The following is a 15,325-nucleotide window of genomic DNA, read 5'->3' on the forward strand; positions in this document are numbered from 1 at the left end:
CAGGTGAAAGTGAACGAACTTGCCAAGCCAGTGACTGTTCACAGGGTTATCTCTGTCACATCATTTCTCAAATTCTCCTCCCTTCTTCCCAGGAATCGCCATCAGTTATGCCCATACCAGCCCAACTACAAACAACCTTTCTCTCTTTTAGGAAAATCTCTTTTAGGAAAATTATTTTTAAATGATTAGATCTCTCTCTCTCTCTCTCTCTCTCTCTCTCTCTCTCTCTCTCTCTCTCTCTCTCTCTCTCTCTCTCTCTCTCTCTCTCTCTGCCACGGAGAGATATAACCATCCTTTCAAAGAAAATTTCAAGAGAATAACAATATATTCATTGTCATTGAAACAACTTGCTTGCTCTCATAAAATAGAAACTTTAAACAAATTCAAGCCATCTTTTCTTTAAAGAAAGTTACAAGATAGGGCCCATAAGAAAAAGAACATTCAAATATCTACCAGTCTCATCTAAATGAGAATAATACATTCTCCCCACACATTAAATGCATAGTGCTTCAAACATTCACTGAGGAAATTTTTACTCCAGAAAGAAACGCTGAGTAAATGATGTCAACTCCCTAACTGAAATTTACATCATTATATTAGATCCTTACAGCTATTTGAAAAGTGACTTTCAAGATCACATCACTCATTCACATAGTTTTGCAAAATTTCCTTTGTAGTTATAGCATTTAACCTGACTTACACCCAGGGCCGTATGGGAGCAGAGGGAAGAAGACATGGAGCAGGAGGAGGAGGACTGGAAGGAGGGGAAGACAAAAGAAGCAAGTGAAGTCCTCTGCAGTTGGATCTTACTGTATCCTGTGTGGTTATGATTTCTGTGCGGGGGATTCTGTAAACTGATAGAAACCCTTGCTCACACTTAAATGGCATGCTTTCTGTTGGGCTTTGTTTAATATTTCCACTGCTTCATCTAAAGTCTGCAGAAGACTCACATCTAAGCACTCAGCACGAGTACTGGATAGTTATGTCAAGCCCTTCACGCCCTTGATTTATATGGGCCCTGCCATGCATGTGGCTTAAGGGTGGCAGTAACCTGGCATCTGCTCTATTCCTGCAGGGACTGGAGGCTGTGTTTCTAAAATTCACATGGTGATAGTATGCACTACAGGGAAAATGAACAATACAGTGTGTAGCAAGGACAAGCCAAGGAAGGGTGACATGGTGCATGAGAGAAATGTGCTCAGAACCTGACATAGGAAATGGTAATCCCTCTGCACAACCCCTTATAAACACAATAAAACTGCTAGACATAACCCAAGTCCCCAGGTGACAGGATCAGAGGGCAAATCCTTCTGGGGCCCTGTCTCATCACGAGGTGGACCCCCGTCTCATCACGAGGTGGACATCCTGTCTCATCACGAGGTGGACCCCTGTGTCATCACGAGGTGGACCCCCTGTCTCATCACGAGGTGGACCATTGTGTCATCACGAGGTGGACCATTGTGTCATCACGAGGTGGACCCCTGTGTCATCACGAGGTGGACATCCTGTATCATCACGAGGTGGACCCCTGTGTCATCACGAGGTGGACCCCCTGTCTCATCACGAGGTGGAGCCCCCGTCTCATCACGAGGTGGACCATTGTGTCATCACGAGGTGGACCATTGTGTCATCACGAGGTGGACCATTGTGTCATCACGAGGTGGACCCCTGTGTCATCATGAGGTGGACATCCTGTATCATCACGAGGTGGACCCCTGTGTCATCATGAGATGGAGCCCCTGTGTCATCACGAGGTGGACCCCCTGTCCCATCACGAGATGGAGCCCCTGTCTCATCACGAGGTGGACCCCTGTGTCATCACGAGATGGAGCCCCTGTCTCATCACGAGGTGGACCCCCCGTGTCATCACGAGGTGGACCCCCTGTGTCATCACGAGGTGGACCCCTGTGTCATCACGAGGTGGACCCCTGTGTCATCACGAGGTGGACCCCCTGTCTCATCACGAGGTGGAGCCCCTGTCTCATCACGAGGTGGACCCCTGTGTCATCATGAGATGGAGCCCCTGTGTCATCACGAGGTGGACCCCCTGTCCCATCACGAGATGGAGCCCCTGTCTCATCACAAGGTGGACCCCTGTGTCATCACGAGATGGAGCCCCTGTCTCATCACGAGGTGGACCCCCCGTGTCATCATGAGGTGGAGCCCCTGTCTCATCACGAGGTGGACCCCTGTCTCATCAGCTGTTGCATCAGGGCCCCCTCTTACTTCTCATGTATATGTCACATGTGGGTTCAGGGGGATCTCAGAGCAGGAAGACTGGGGAGAAAGGAGGCTGAGCCCTAAGACCCGAGGTTTTAGGCAAGCTCCTCAGATTCAGACCGACCCAGAAAGCCTACTTTGATAGACAGAAAGTGGGTGATCACAGAACTCAAGCCAAGTGCACAGAGAGAATGATAAGGGAAGCATTCCGTCTTCCTCTAAAGGTGAATGTGACCTCCTTCAGGAACAAGGTCCTGGCAGACAGAACCGAGTTAATACGAGGTTGTTAGGGTGGGCTGTGATCCAGATGAGTCACGTCGCTAAAAGGCCAGGACAAAGCCACTTGGCAGCAGATGTTGGGGGGTCCCAGTGGCCAACAGGAAACAACCAGAATGGAGTCCCTCTTTCAGGCACAGGGGAGAGGACAGAAAGGACCCTGGTGGGCCTTTGGCAGCGTGGCCCTGCTGACGCTCTGGTTTTGGATTTGGGGCTCCGGACGTATGGGAGCCAGTTTCCGTTTTGTCACCATGCAGTGGAGGCGCTGTGCTGAGGCAGCTCCTGCAGAACACACGGGAGATGGAAGCTGCTGAGCTGGTGACTGAACCCAGGCCAACTGACCACAGCCAATCTCTCCATTGTCAAGGCTAAGGTCCAAGCAAGAACCGATTACCAGAGCCCAGACCATCCCACAGGGACCAGCCAGAGACTGCCATGCAACACCGGAGAAAGCCCAACAGAGGCCATCACGACACTGACTGGCCCTCCATTTACTGACCTCTGGGTGACTTCATGAAGTAGAACGTCATTCATGCCCTCGGGAGAATCGGGGCGCTCTGCCACTTAGCCAGAGTTGCACAATGAAGTGAAATCACTCCAATTATCTTTTTATTCTCAGTGATAATTGTCTCACTTGGGAACTTTGTTAATTATAAACCAAGAATTTAATTGATATAATTCAAGTATCTGAATATAGTATTAGCAAATCAGAATGAAAAATCTCATACTTGGAGCTTTTCTCTCATTTTATATTGTTCTTTTGACACTTAAATGGTATAATTCTGACATTTCAACTGAGAAGGGAAAAACATCATCTTCAGGTGAGATCCTGTTTTACTGTGATTTACAATACTGCATCTTTCGGGATGTGGTTGTCCCCTGGAATGGCAGAACACAGTCACATGCCATCGCTGAGCTGAGACCTGCCCTCCTCCCCAGGTACTGCACAGTGCCACCAACACCTGGGCTGAGGCGGAGGGGAGATGGGATTGGGCTCTCATCCCTGTCCACCCCTGCTGACCTAGACTGAGTCACCTCCACACACCCTGCCATGCAGGATGACCAGCTGGCCATAAAGAGCAGAGCAACTGTTTCTCCACGCTCTGCTCCTCCCCTTTCTCAGAACTGAGGATGAGGAGCAGCTGAGACCTCATTCCAGGTCTGGAATGGGGTCCCACATGGTAGCACCCTCGTTCAGGCTGAATCAATCTATTCACCACTATAGTCTAAGCTCAAATGTATGCTAGTGACACTTCTAAATGGTGAGAGTATACCTGGGAGGCAAGCAAAGATCTTTCTACCGTGAAGAGAGCTGGAAGGAAGGAAGGAAGAAAAGGAGGGAAAGAGGGAGAAGGAAGGAAGGAATCAAATATGGTGATGACAAAAGATACAGAGAAAGCTGGCACTGGTTGCTCATGCCTGTAATCCTAGCTGCTCAGGAGGCTGAGCTCTGAGGATTATAGCTTGAAATCAACTTGGGAAGGAAAGTCTCTGAGATTTTTATCTCCAATTAACTACCAAAAGGCCACAAGTGGAGCTGTGGCTCAAGTGGTAGAGCCATAGTTTTGAGCAAAAATACTCAGCAATAGTGCCCAGGCCCTGAGTTCAGGTTATACACACACACACACACACACACACACACACACACCACAGCACAGAAAAAGAATAAGGAGGGAAGCATTTCCTGTGAGCAGCTCCCAGATGGTAGGGAAGGAAGCCACAGTTCTTGGGGAACAGGCCAGGCTCTGGGAGCAGGAGGTCCTGTGGCTCTGAGCAGGTATGATTTCAGAAATGGAGGTGAGAAGCAACATGCAGGAGACAAGTTCAGAAGGAAGGCACAAGGAACAATGTGGGTGCCTGAGGACGACTGGGGTGACAGCGTGCTGACTCTTGCGAGTTCTGGGGCCAGGTATGAGCAGAGGAGGCACACTGCCTGGCTCTGGACCATCCTTGAGCTGGGGAAGGTGAGTGGGGGCTGGCACAGGGAGTGGCAGAGCCCAGATACCAGCCATGCTATATGGACAGCAGCAGGACAGGGTGAGAAGTATGAGCGATCCCATTCAGAGTTCAGTCTTCACGGACACATCGGCGCTGCATGAAAGGAAGACGAGGTCAAGGGGCTGGCGCATGGCCTTTCTTTCTGGGCTTGGAGTGCACCAGGAAGGCCTGTTATTTCCACACTAATGCTGAAGGGGAATGATGCAGCTGAGAACCAAAAAGAGCGTCCAGATGGGGTCTGGAAGGATACGTGGAGAAAGGACTGCTGCTGCCACAGCGGATTCCTTATTCCCCCCGTTTCTGTACTGAGCAGGTCCTCTGTCACCCTCCATGGGACACCTGTAGGGCACTACAGGCCACTGAATCTATTTCTGTAAGGAAGCTCTCCTGGGTGCTTCCCCTGCCCTCACAGCCTGAATCATGGTGGGGCCTCTGACATTCCTGGAACCCCCTCCAACAGGGACTTCCTGTGTGTGGAGCCTCATATGTGGCACTCACCATGGCTATTGAGCTGGCCTAACAACCGCAGCGCCTTACATCAAGGAGCCACAGCACAGGTTGCGTTTGTTTTGAGTCTGTGCTTCGAGGAAAATGAAGCAGATGGGTGCTGGTGGTCCACACCTGTCCTTGCAGCTACCCAGGATACTGAGGCCTGAGCGTTATGCTGCATCCGCAAGAGTCTTATCCCCAGCGGATCACCAGAAAGTTGCAAGTACAGCTGTGGCTCAAGTGGTGAGGCAGAAGCCTCGAACAAATCAGCCCAGGTGCCATGTGCAGACCCCGAGTTCAAGCCCCTCCACAATAGAATAAATAAATACAAGGATGAAACTTAACAGCTGCCGGGGAAGCCACGGAGAAATGGCGACATTAACCAGTGCTCTGTCCTCACAACTTAGCACTCCTCCCTGCTCATCGAAGGAAGTACTTGAACATCCATTTCGTGGCCCACAGATGATAAATGAAGTTCACATGGCGTCCCCTGAGTTCAAGACAACACAATCGCTTTCACCTGACAACCTCAAAAAGCTAGCCACGAAGGGGTAAAAGCCTTTTCTTGGGGAAAAAAATACCAGCTATGTAAATCAATTTCTTTTTCAAAACCTCCGTTCCTCAAACTTTATTTCTGTTGCAGAATATTGACTTCATATCTACTCTCATAGAAAATTCTGAGAAAGGGCTGCTTTCACAATCCTGACACCTCTTAAAATGGAATTCTCTCAATAAGTAATTAGTGAACATTTGCAAGGAGCGAGCTGTTCTGCCTCAGAATGTTTAAGGTATGCAAGGTGATGTTCAAATTACAGTGCCTCTGCTCAAATCCAAAACATGCCTTAGTCTGACCAAAATCATGTCTTAGGAAAGGTATGACGGCCTTTGACTGCATCTTGCATCTGCATCTTCTGTCATCTTGCATCTGCTTTCATTGTAAGGCATAACATAATGTATGGAGAATACTAATCACCTTCTCTCTCACTCCCTGGGCTGGGTGCGGGGCCTCCATGGACAGAGAAAAACAGGAAGAGGTGGTGAGATGGGTGCTAGGGATTCCTGTTGAACAAATGGTAGAGAAGACCACAGCGAGGGGAAAAAGTGAAGAAGGAACAGTGAAAGGCTTTTCTGGAGTGCTAAAAGACAAGGAAAAGGATTGTCCTGTAGAACAACAGGGCTTAAAGTTTACATTGCACGCACGCTTACTGTGTTGATATTTCCATTCAGGAGATACTTTCTCCTAGAATGGTTCCTTCACGATATCCTAAGGAAAACCATGGTGTCCTCACCACCCACAGATGCTTGCGTGTAGTTTCTGGCTATCGTGATCGGGGCGGGGGGTGTCTGGCTCATTGGTGGACTTTCGTGGTCTGTTAGTTTTGTGGCTTGGGTGTGTTTCTGTTCTCACAGCGAACGCCATGGGAGCGGAAGGGTGATTTTCTAGCTGGTTCCCAGCATCCAGAGGGCTGAGAGTGGCTGCCTAGCAACAGGCCGCTGAGCGTCATGACAACCGTGAGAGAAGGAACTGGGCTCTCTCCACCTGGGAATGGGGGTCGAGCCAGAAGGTGGTACGAGGCAGAGAAAGGAGGATCCGCACCTCTTTCTTCTTTGAGGATGTACAAGAGAAGACGTTTCCAAATACCTTGCTCCTGCCAGGCTGAGTATTCTCTCATGGGCACTCGGTCTCTCATTTCTGTGACTTGTGCCAAAACCATCTTGCCCTCCATTATGGCTCAGCCTCACTGTTCGTGCTGCCTGGGTCTGCCAAGTCCACACACGGCAGGTGGCAGGAAACCCCTCTCAAGCTCGAGAGCCACAGAGCCTTTGCCCGCCTCTGCCCCTCTCTGTGCCTGACTTCTGCCCCCTTGCACAGCTCCTCAGTATCCAAAGTTGCCTTCCGATTGTGAGTTCCGTGCCCACCGTGCCAAGGTCTGGAGCCTTCAGGTACCAGAGCCCAGATGCTTCCCGACTCCTCGCTGGGCCCCAGGCCACACAGACAGGAAGAAGGGAAGGGGACAAGAGCCACCTTTAGCACTGGCTCAGCCTCCTGGGGTGTGCTGGGCTAGGAGCTGGCCTGGCCTTCGGTGTTACACGGCCTGGGTGCCACATGAGATGGATGACCCTCGCTTCTGCTGGCAGAGGGCTCTATTCAGACAGCTTCTCTGTACCTCCACAGTGACGATCCCAGGGCCACTGCTGAGGCTACGGGCTAAGAGCCACTCCCCTCCTCTTTCCACAGTAGAGGAACGGGGTGTGACCCTGGCAGTGGTATGGGCAGGTCACCGACATTGCTGCTATTCTGTCCTTTCTGGCTAAGAAGTCCCCAGGAGGGGAGGGCTAGTTAAGTCCACAGATGTGCAAGTGCACTGGGGTTACTGAGGGGCCGCCTGTGGTTAGATTTGGACACGAGGTGTGGGATGAGATGCTGCAGAAGAAGTGGCTATGTAGGATAGGGACAGTGAGAATAGCCCTACCCCCACTGTCACTGTGTCACAGCCCATTCTAGGGGCTCCACAGGATTCCTTGGAGTTGAGCAGGGACAGAGAGGGAGGAAAGGGCCAGAGGTAAACAGGAAGCGGCTCCTCATTCCAGGAAAGAGCATAGGATGTGCATGTCCCAAGAGTGACATTCAGAAAGGTGACCAGAGACCACCTGCCAGGCCAGGGCAGAGAGAGCCTCATCCGCGGGCTGTGGGACCATGAAGCAGCACAGTCTCTACCGCACCGGCACGTGGGAGCTGAGTCAGACACAATCTCCCCACCGCTGCGCTAGGAAGGACAAAGGCGGCTGTGGAGAGAACAAACCAAACTGAGGAATCATATATAGACGGTGAACGGGTCTCCTGAATCCCATGACTGCTCTTCCTGCAAAGTCAAAGTCTTCTAACTCGAGGTCAGTTGCTCATGGTCGGTTCCCTTTCTCCAGCTGGCTGTGCTTGTGACTCACATTTTGATGTCACCCTGACCATATTGGTTAGACACTGGACTGTCAAGACTGAGATAGAGCGTCTGGGATGTGCCTGAGCCTGGCCTGTTCAGTGCAGTTGGCTAAACAGCACAAAGGGACCAGGGAATCTGCCAACTCCCAGAGTCACCGATGGCCAGCCAAGAGGCCATAATGGAGTCTGCAATGCCAGGTGACAGTCACCAGCACAGCTCTGCGCCTCCTTCTGCTGCTGCTGCCTGCTTCCCCCATCCTGAACAAGCTAAGGTGCTGACAGCTGCAGTAACAACCCATGGCACTGAGGGCAACCAGAGTAATGGGACCCCAGCCACTGCCTCCATCCAGCCTCAGGCCTTGCTACGGGGGTACCACCTTCAACCTAGGGTATGTGTTGATACCCCTCCAGCAAGTAGGCCAGGGGGTGGGGCCCTCATCCCTACAGCATGGCAGCTGAAAAATAAACCAGAATGCTAAATTATACCTCAGGCCCCCGGGAGCAGGCAAAGCCAGGATGCAGACAATAAAATGAATTCATAGCATCGGCTGAGTATTTACATGACAATGCTCTGAAACTCTCTTACTCAAAGCCAGTCCCACCATTTCATCTTAATTGTGCATGACAACAACATTCTATTTATTCAATAAATGGATGAAAGGGAAACTACATTTGAAATGTCTCAGCATGAAATATCCACTCCATTCCGATTTCCCAGCCACCCTGCAGCACATGAGATCTGTTTGAGCCAGGTTTGTTGTTTCTGACGCAGCCCTAGGGTATTTTTCCACCATCCACACACACCCACGCAGCACAGGCAGGACTCTAGGGCCCTCTACCACCCAGAACATTTCCACTCTGACTCGGAAGCCCTGGCTGTATGACAGTGCTGGAATAACGGTCCATGTGAAGGGGCTGAGGCTGCTGTGTTCCCTGCCAGCCTCGTGCCCTCGAGAGGAGGCTGGGCACAGCCAGTTCTGAACATTCAAATTGATGGGTTGTATTTCTCCATCCTCCGTGCGTTTCATAATTTACTGGCTGAGCCACAGCTTGCATTTGTCAGGTACAAGAACAGCCTGTTTAGTTAAGCTGAAAAGAACAGATGTGCAGTTGTTGTTTAAGGCTAAACAAGAGACCTCTTGAAGCTACGTGGTTGAGATAAAATGATCCCATCTCTAAAGCAATTTGCTCTTTAATCAACTATTCACCAGGGCCCAGTGACCCCTTTCCATGCAGGAACAGAAAGTTAAAACAGGTACATTGACTCCGTGGAGGTGTTTGTTAGGTCGGTGTTTCCTCTTAGAAAAATGACTACAAAGTTCTGCGGAGACTGAAGGCTACTGCGAGAAGGATATGGCTGACTGACTTCACTTATCTAAACAGAAGTGTTTATTGCCACGGGAAGTTCCTGTTCCCACATTCACTGTTGTTTCCATTGGTAAGCACACTGCAGAGGAGTCAAGAATGGAGAGTCTAGCTGGGAGAAATCACCTTTCAAGGAAGAATGAGACTTTTCAAGATGGAGGACAGGCTGGCTCAGGCTTAGCATCTGAACCTACGTCTATGCGTTCATTTTGGGTAATGTTAATTGTAATGCATTCGCAACCAATTTTTAGAAGGACAAAATAAATACTAAGGTATCAAATGTTAATGGCAGTGAATTTCAGTGTCAGTTGACTGAATCATGTCACGTTGTGTTAAGAAATGCATTATACTTGCATATCTTGAGACCATAGGATTGTAATAATCAATTTAATTATATTAATTATATTAAATAGAATTTTTATATTAAACAGAATTTCTGTTCTTCCATGAGATACTCTGCATACAGATCCAATACATTTGAACAATGTGACAAAGTTATTTGAGAAAGGGACAAGCACACCGGGAATTTGAATTTGGTGCTCGCAGAAAATAAGTTGCACCTCTAGCTGCCATAATAAATCTGGATTACTTACTTTCTTTTTTTGGTAAATATTGGATGCATAGATTCAAATGATAAAAGATGAGGTATTTGTAGTAGCTTATAAATTTGATTATATTATGATTCATTGATAGGCATTACTTGATGGTGCAGGGAAAGACAATTCATAAAAAGCCTGGTTAAAACTAGCATTAGCTAGTAAATTAAAGAAATTAATATGGGCAATGTTGTCTTTGAATGTGTATTAGCATAACATATGTCTTTGCTATGGGGCCTTTCTAAAGGCCAGGGCCCCGTGTACTGATTTTTCTTCTATGTTACTTCTTTAAAAAATTATCAATTAAAGGCTGGGAGTTTGGCCTAGTGACAGAGCGCTTGCCTAGAATGCAGGAAGATCCAGGTTCAATATGTTGGTACAACACACATAGAAAAAGATGGAAGTGGTGGTGTGGCTTAAGTGGTAGAGTTCTGGCCTTGAGAAAGACCAAAGACAGTGCTCAGGCCCTGAGTTCAAGTCCCAGGACTGGCAAAAAGAATTATCAGTTAACATTAGCAAATACACAATACTATTAGTGCTAGCCACAATGGTAAACGGAAAGTCCTTGCATCTGGCTGTCCTTTCCACCTAATTATAGACTCCTAGGTCCAGTAAGCTCTCTGGGAGTTCACAAATTCTTTTTTTTTATTGTGTTTTATTGTCAGGGAGATGTACAGAGAGGTTGCAGCTGCGTTCATCCGGTATGGGCACATTACTTCTTGAACACTGATACCCACTGATACCGTGGTTTTTTCCCACTTCCCCTCCCCACCCCCTCTCAATCATCTCGCTTTTCCCCCTTCCCTTCTGAGGAGTTCACAAAGTCTATGGAGGTTTGCTTTGTGATTGATTCTGAGTAGGCTGTTTTATAACACTTTGGTATAAAACTTAAGCTAGAGCAGACGATAACAATACACAGGGTCCCATGTCCAAAGCAGTGCTAGTCTGACCTGGGTAGGATGAACACATTTTGTCCTCAGCAAATAAGAATCTTTAAAATCAAATTTTCATGTGAACTGGCTTAAACATAGTATTAGTTTCCTTCCTATCTACAGGGCTAACTACAGTCTCTGCTTAGTGTTCACGTTCTGTTTCTAGGCCAGTGATGGTTCAAATGTGCTGAAAACCAGACATGGACAGCATGCTGCAGTAATGGAAACTCAGCCAGGATGGGTAGCCTTCTCCTGCAGTCATGTCTCTCCCAAACACCCTCCAACCACTACTCAACCTTTCTCCCTCTGTCAAGTGACTCTATCCACGCATCCCAGGTCAAGGCAGCTGACAGCCTTTGAAAACTCAAACTCAGGAACTATATTTTTGGTTTTCCATCACACTGCCCTGCCTCCTGTGCCATGATGCTTCTGTAGTCAAGGGAACCTCTGACTTTTAACTCTCTTCTCCCGGAACCGCCCACCCCAGGTGATCCCCTCCCCATCTCACAGATTCTGTCTCCAGTATGTGGGCATTCCTTGCCCGCGTATGTCTTCTCTAGCACTTGCTTCCTGGCTGTCCTGGCATATTTCCTCTTGGCAATGTCAAACTCATAAGATTAAAATGACCATTTACAAACTCAGGACTTAATGTCTTGCATGGAAAGCACAATGGCCACTCCCTGAATTGACCATGGAGTGCACAGGTTGAGTTTCCCAAGAGCACTTCGAGACCCACAAGCCACACTGCCCTGTCTTCCCACACACCCAGGAATGGACTCACTCTGAGCAGCCACCTTGCATCCAGCTCCCCAGTAGGCCTGCAGACTGGCCCAGCAGGGCTCAATTATTCACACCCCAAACTTCTTCAACTGCTTTTCCTGCATCTCAACTGCATGCATTCCATTCAACCTTAACTGAGTCTTTCTTGAGTAGGGATTATTGTAGGGAAGAGTATGCCTACAACGTCTGCCTTGGCATATCTAGTGAGCCTCTCACATTGTCCGGGTAGCCCCCTCGGAGACTCCCCCCATCTGTATAGAGCATAGCCTAGGAGCCCGAATACAGAAGTCTTTGCCAGTCCTCTCACTGGTAAGCGTCTCATTGTGATGATGCATCTGGGTAAGCTGGAATGCACTGGATGTCACCATTCTCACACATTACTAGACTTACCATTCATACTCCTTGCCCTGCTTCTGCCAATGCATGTATAAAAACCATTCTTAGCCAAGCACGGTGGCTCACGCCTGGAATCCTTACTACTCAGAAGGCTGAGATCTGAGGATCGTGGTTCAAAGCCAGCCTGGGCACTAAAAAGTCTGTGAGACTCTTATCCCCAATTAACCACTGGAAACTGGAAGTGGCACTGTGGCTCAAGGATAGGGTAGTAGCCCTGAGATAAAGAGCTCAGGGACAATGCCCAGGCCCAGAGTTCAAGTCCCAAAACTGGGGTGGGTCTTGGATCTGTGTGACTTGAAGCAGTTTGCAAGACTCAAGTCAATGCCACCCATTCCTGGAAATGGACATTGCCTGGAATGGACAACTTTTTCCTGTCACCCACTTTATTCCTCATTCCAGCCACAGTACCAATGTTTCTTTTTCCTGGCTTTGGAGACAGGGACAATTTCATTGGTTCTCTGCTTTTCTTCCCAAGGGGTTTCACAGTATCTGGAGTATTAGCACATTCACTATTAAGCACCGACGTGATAAGTAACGGAAAGAGGGAACTAGATCTGTTCACTGCTTGAAACTGAATGTATATACAAAGGAAGTGAAAAGATTGTGGTCAAGAGATGTCTTCAGTGCTGTGTCTATCACAGCACGACTCACAATAGCCAGGGGATAGGTTAACCCTAAGTACATCTGGAGGACCCCTGAAAAGCACTGAAAGACAAATTTGGTCTGATCTCATTTATAGGTGAGACTTTAAAAAGCCAAATACCTATCAGTAGAGAGGAGAATTCTAGGTGCCACTGGCTGTATAGTGCAGGTATCCAAATGGTCAAAGGATAAGAACTTCCACTGATTAGGAAAAACATTAGTAGACTGATTACGTGTCATGCTGAATACAGTAAACAATACACTGTATGATGGAAAGTTGCTCTAAGTGTTGAAGCAATGTGTACACGGAAAAGCTCAGTTTAGATATTCTAAAATGTATGTGTTTGTCAGGGAAGCACTGTGAACTAAAATGCAGTCAGTTAAAATTTAATTCTTTAAATATCATTTTGTATTAATATAAATAGCATGATGTCTGTTCATATTATCTTTAATATTTAATATCATTTTAATAAAAATTAAGGCTGTTGTCTTTCTGGTGACTGTCCTTTAAGCAAAAGAATTAAATCTAATGGTTGAAACTGCTCCCCCCCCTGCTGCACAGTGCATTTTATTAACTACCAGTGTAAACACATAGCAACCTCATAGCCACTTATTTCTGAGTTGTTATTTTTTCTAATTTAAACCCCGAGTATTAGAAACGTTCCTCTAAGTGGCTCTAGGCCATTGTCACTGAAGTAGAAATCGGCCTCATTTCTCATGGCCAACTTTGTCACAGTGGAGAGGCGTGGTTACAGCTGGCACAAGCCGGATGTACAGGCAGCAGAATGAGGTCTTGGACCCAACTGATAACTTCACCTTTCCTTCAGGCTGCTGCTCTTGGCACAGTTGACACCTACGTATGCTGTCTTCTTATTCACTTGGTCTGCTTAAACATCGATTAAGCTCATTTTATTCATTTGTGCATTCTATATCTTCAGATTACAGGATGAAAAAGTAGCCTGTGGTAAATCCCTTAAATTATCCTTCAGCTACATCCCCTACTCATCCTATTCATCTTATAACTAGAACTGCTGAGTGGATCAGTGTCAGAAAACATTGGCAGAGCAAGCCAGGTGCCTGTGGCTCCTGCCTGTAATCCAGCCTACTCAGGAGGCTGGGATCTGCAGGTCACAATGCGAAGCCCGCCCAGGCAGGAAAGTCCATGAGACTCTCATCTCCAGTACACTCTTCAGGAAAAGTCAGAAGTTGTGCTGTGGCTGACGTGGTAGAGTGTTAGCCTTGAGCACAGAGAGCCTTAGGGATAGAGTCCAGGCCTATCCTTAAAGGGCAAAATGGACCAGCTTTAAGCATATCTTCATATATATTGAAGGGTACAGGTGTTCCTTCAAACACAGATGTATCATAACCTATATACTATTAAAACAACAAAAGATGTAGGCTATAATTTCACAGTAGTTTGCATCCCATTCTTCAAGGCCTGTCTCAATGTTTTCTGTTTGTTTGTTTGAAGTGATCCAATATTGCTATAGTGAACTTTTATGTAATTTCCTTGATTATTGCAGTTGAATGTCAATAGTAGATTAAAAGGTCAGAAGCATTTCCTTGAGTTTGTTTGACTTGAAAAGTGCTGCAATAGGTTGGCTGAGATTTCTGAGAGAATATTTGAGAACTATAAAAGACAAGTGCAGTTTAAGAAGTCATACCCTACCATTCCAAGTACATAAATATTTTGAAATATATGCAAAATTATTTTTCAATGCTAACAGAGTCTCTATATAGGATCATAAGTAAGAGAATGGACATTTTTCTACTAACTCTTAAGTTCTGTAATGGGAAAAACAGGTGGCCACTTAGCTTGAGGCAAGACACTCTGTTAAGGGAGGGAAATCAGTGGCAGAACGTTCAGAATTCTGTTCAGAGCCCTGCATATCAAGATGTGCTTTGATCATTTGGTAATAGAATTCCCCAACCCAGATTTCCCCATGAATAAACTAAAAGTCATCAGCTTCCTGGATGATTTCTAGTATGCTTAATTTTAACTTAATTAAAATCCATGCACATTCAAACAAATATAGTACTCGCCTCCACTTCCTATCCAAAATTCATGTCTAGCATCATCATTTCATAAAATACCAGCTGCTCTATGTTAATTTTTATACCAAGATATAAATCTGTTTAGGAAAAGTTGGTATACATAATCTGAATAATCAAAGCAGAGAAGCACTCTCTTCTCTCTATTAGCAAAAAAAATACCTTAAAATGAAAATATGTAAATAATACCTTCACCATAGGAAGTTCTTTACTACTCAAACAGATTTGAAGAGCTCACAGGAACCATTCCTTTCTAGTGGGAAACGAGTATCACCTAGAACCAGCAAAGGTGGCTGGCTTCTTATGAAACAATGGGTAGGAAGCTATGGTCTTCTGACAGTGTACGTCTGTGTTCTAGATGGGCAGGAAGCAGACGGGTCAAGACCTACAGTGGCTCCAGCTACCTTCCTGGACAGTTTTTGGACGCCCTAGCATAAGACATCAAAGAAGGAGACTCTGAAGAGAGTTTCCAGGCCAGAAACCAGAAGAGGAGAGATCCTTAGAGCCACCCCTCATGTCATGAATGGAATACTGATTGTCCACGCAAGTGAATGAACCATTTAAGGTCCAGAACAGACTCATCCAAACCGATTCAAGGCAGCGCCTCAAGGGGGACAGACTGCTGTTATCACTGGCTTGAG

The 15,325-nt window shown here is 47.0% G+C and overlaps 1 protein-coding gene across 1 annotated transcript in view; it reads right to left on the reverse strand.

Annotated features, from left to right (window-relative positions):
• The window catches only part of Myo16 (myosin XVI), a 337,213-nt gene that overhangs the window by 71,141 nt on the left and 250,747 nt on the right, over positions 1 to 15,325 (reverse strand). The window lies entirely within an intron of this gene.

Source organism: Megascapheus bottae, chromosome 11 (assembly GCF_031878675.1).
Source record: "Megascapheus bottae isolate mThoBot1 chromosome 11, mThoBot2.hap1, whole genome shotgun sequence".
NCBI lineage: Eukaryota > Metazoa > Chordata > Mammalia > Rodentia > Geomyidae > Megascapheus > Megascapheus bottae.